Source organism: Ranitomeya imitator, chromosome 7 (assembly GCF_032444005.1).
Source record: "Ranitomeya imitator isolate aRanImi1 chromosome 7, aRanImi1.pri, whole genome shotgun sequence".
NCBI classification, from domain to species: Eukaryota; Metazoa; Chordata; class Amphibia; order Anura; family Dendrobatidae; genus Ranitomeya; species Ranitomeya imitator.
The window spans coordinates 217,639,968-217,643,992 of record NC_091288.1 but is presented as its reverse complement, the minus strand read 5'-3'; the positions used below and the strand labels follow the sequence as shown (position 1 = coordinate 217,643,992).

Below are 4,025 nucleotides of genomic sequence, written 5' to 3'. Positions count from 1 at the left end.
CCACGTATCTCCAGTGCTAGAGGCAGGCGGGGATTATACCGAGACGATTACTCCGTCCATTCAGAAACGACGAACATAAAACTACAAGACATATTAACCCAAGACACCTCGGACTTTGCTTTATCCAGACGTATAACCTCTGTATAACCATGAGCTGACTCTAAATATTGTATACAGAATATCCTCAGGTTATACCAGCATGGTCCATATCACGGTTTGCCAGAAGATGTACTACTTATTTAATTATATACAGGAAATGCCCAGGTTATACCAGCTGTACATATAGAATTATATACAGGAGAGATACCCAGGTTATACCGGCTGTACATATATAATTATATACAGGAGATGTCCAGGTTATACCGGCTGTACATATATAATTATATACAGGAGATGCCCAGGTTATACCAGCTGTACATATAGAATTATATACAGGAGAGATACCCAGGTTATACCAGCTGTACATATAGAATTATATACAGGAGAGATACCCAGGTTATACCAGCTGTACATATAGAATTATATACAGGAGAGATACCCAGGTTATACCAGCTGTACATATAGAATTATATACAGGAGAGATACCCAGGTTATACCAGCTGTACATGTAGAATTATATACAGGAGAGATACCCGGGTTATACCAGCTGTACATGTAGAATTATATACAGGAGAGATACCTGGGTTATACCAGCTGTACATGTAGAATTATATACAGGAGAGATACCCGGGTTATACCAGCTGTACATGTAGAATTATATACAGGAGAGATACCCAGGTTATACCAGCTGTACATGTAGAATTATATACAGGAGAGATACCCAGGTTATACCAGCGTTACATGTAGAATTATATACAGGAGAGATACTCAGGTTATACCAGCTGTACATGTAGAATTATATACAGGAGAGATACCCAGGTTATACCAGCTGTACATATATAATTATATACAGGAGATACCCAGGTTATACCAACTGTACATATAGAATTATATACAGGAGAGATACCCAGGTTATACCGGCTGTACATGTAGAATTATATACAGGAGAGATAGCCGGGTTATACCAGCTGTACATGTAGAATTATATACAGGAGAGATACCCAGGTTATACCAGCCATACATGTAGAATTATATACAGGAGAGATACCCAGGTTATACCAGCTGTACATATAGAATTATATACAGGAGAGATACCCAGGTTATACCAGCTGTACATGTAGAATTATATACAGGAAAGATACACAGGTTATACCAGCTGTACATGTAGAATTATTTACATGAGAGATACCCAGGTTATACCAGCTGTACATATATAATTATTTACAGGAGAGATACCCAGGTTATACCAGCTGTACATATATAATTATATACAGGAGAGATACCCAGGTTATACCAGCTGTACATACAGTACATAATTATATACAGGAGATGCCCAGGGTATAACACATCATGAGACAAGAGTAGAAGAGAGTAACCTCACCCACTTGGAGGATCTGGAGGCACAGAACAGTATGTGCAGCAAATAATGTCCAGGATTAATCCAGATTCCAGGAAAGTCTATTTTATAAAATTACAGATACATTTTCATTAGAAAAATATGATAAGTATCGCAGCTACAATCCTCAATCTAAAAGACGCTACCGTCTGTAGTCAGGCAATGACGAAGGACAGCTTCATCTGAGCCGCGTCTGCTTTAGATTGAGAGTGGTAGCTGCGATACATTTCATATATTTTTCTAATAAAATTTATGTGGATTTTTATAAAATGTCATCAGACAGTTCTCCATGTCACCTCATCTCACTTTATCTACGTAATCACTGTTATAGGGGTAAAGTTCTCTTTCAGCTTTTTCATGGTTTCATCTACATTGTCATAAACTTCTGACACACCGGCAGGAGGATATATTTATATGGCCGCAGGTCTCTGTCTTGCCACGTGTACCCTTTTTTCCCAAACTTCTGCCGTTTGCCCCAGTGGCTGTACATCGACTTCTGGGCAGGACCTTACTGATGACCATCCGTTCTGGTCTCATCAGAGCCTGAAGGTCATTACAATTTTTGTGGTTTTGTTTGTCGCCTTTTGAGGATTGACTGCAGGTTCTCAATATAATTGAGATCTGGGTATTTTTACGGTCATGGATTGAAAATGTCAATGTTTTGTTCCCCGAGCTACTTAGTTATCACTTTGACTAGTGACATGGTCTCCATCATGTGGGAAAAATATTTGTTACCTCATTGTTCATGGATGATGGAAGAAGTTGCTCCTGGAGGGCGTTTAGACCCAGCTCTTTATTCATAGCAGGGACCTTAGACAAAATTGTGAGTGAGTCCCCTCCATGGATGAGAAGACCCCACACATGAAGGGTCTCTGGAGGCTTTACTGCTGGCAGACACAGGAGTAATGATGGTGCTCACTGTCTCTTCTCCGGACAATCAGTCTTCCACTTGTCTGGAGGGTCTTCATCAGAGAAGATAACTTTGCAGGAAGTACAGGAATTGGACTGCAGAAGATCAAGTAACATCCGGCCTTGTCTGCATTGATTTGCGCTCCACGGGGTGGAACGCATGTCTCTTGCATGCGGCTGAACTCCGCCCAGGATGTGATGCGCACGGCGCGTCAACATCCGGCCCATGGACGCTCCACATGTCTATGAGAATGGCCGCTTGGCGTCCCTCGGAAGAGCTGGGGTAAGATTTCACTCCGCCCCCTCCCAGTACTTGGAGCTTTAGCTAAGGTGGGGGCGAACGTCTAGAGACACAGGCAGTTTGTGTATGTAATCGCTGGAGTGGAATATGTCCCACATGAGGATATGTCACTATCCACAAGGCGCTATCCCGGGTTTTGCTATACTCTTAGGGGCGGACATATATCTTTATATAGAGCGACTTCCGTGAGACAATTGAGGATTCATTTTAGACTGTGGACACAGCCAGTCACTCTGATTTGTTGGGGTATCAAGCCACTGCATGACCCTTTATATGGACGGACCTCCATGTTGATTACATTTGGACTACTTTTGGGCCTATTGGCCTATATTTGGACTTTCTTTTGGCCTACTGGCATGTTTTTTCAGTAAACTCCCCTGATAATTCTCCGTGACTGGAGTTGAAATGCGTAGGGAAAAAAGGATCCATGTCCGGGAGAATAAATATACTCTGCCTTCACGTACATATTGGTGTGGCGGGTTCCCATAGCAGGGTCCATGTGGGGCCTGTCCTTGTGAGGACAGGAGTTACACAGGGGTAACAGGGTAGACAGTGCTTTTTCAGCCCGGCCCTCACCCCACACTCCTGGACCCTATTCCCACAGTTGGAAGCGTTCGGCTGTCCGTCATTTTTGGTGAGACCAATCCAAATTTTAACCTTGAGCACTGGTTCACTTGAGCACTTTTTTGTATTTGTGTGTGTCCTGTTTACTTTGGGTGTGCCATATTTTATACTTATTATTAAAAGTTATGTTTTAACAGTGGACATCCTCCACAGCTGATAATATTGAAGAGTACTTGTCATTTCAGGTGATTGTTCATGGTAGAATTAGCATGTCACACTCAATAAAGAGAAATGTTACCCCCTTAGAATAACAACCTGCCCATTTTATATTTTGTACCCTGCGTTTTCACCAGTTTTTCCTTCTGTAAGCTTTATCTCTAATTTTCTGTTATCTCTGAGAATCGCTGTTGGTGATTATGACTAAACCTTCTTCCATCTAGACGCAGAGGATGCCCATAGTCATCGTTGAACGCTTCGGCATAATTGGATCAGTAGAAAGATCTCTGTACTGTCTCTTCACATATTTGATTTCGTAATAACATTGCCCCTAAGCCTTCGTTATGTGTAATAACCTGTCTTGGTATTACAGGTCACCTATTCCCTTAATAACTTTGGTCGCTCTTTTCTGTACCCAATCTTGTTCAGCTCTGCCATTCTTATACACCAGAGACCAAAATTGTACCCATTATTCTAAGTGTGGTCGCACTAGTGACTTGTATAGAGGCAAAACCATGTTCTTGTCATGAGCGTCGATGC

The 4,025-nt window shown here is 41.8% G+C and overlaps 1 protein-coding gene across 2 annotated transcripts in view; it reads left to right on the top strand.

Annotated features, from left to right (window-relative positions):
• CORO1A (coronin 1A) overlaps positions 1-4,025 on the top strand; it is a 193,414-nt gene that overhangs the window by 94,708 nt on the left and 94,681 nt on the right. The window lies entirely within an intron of this gene.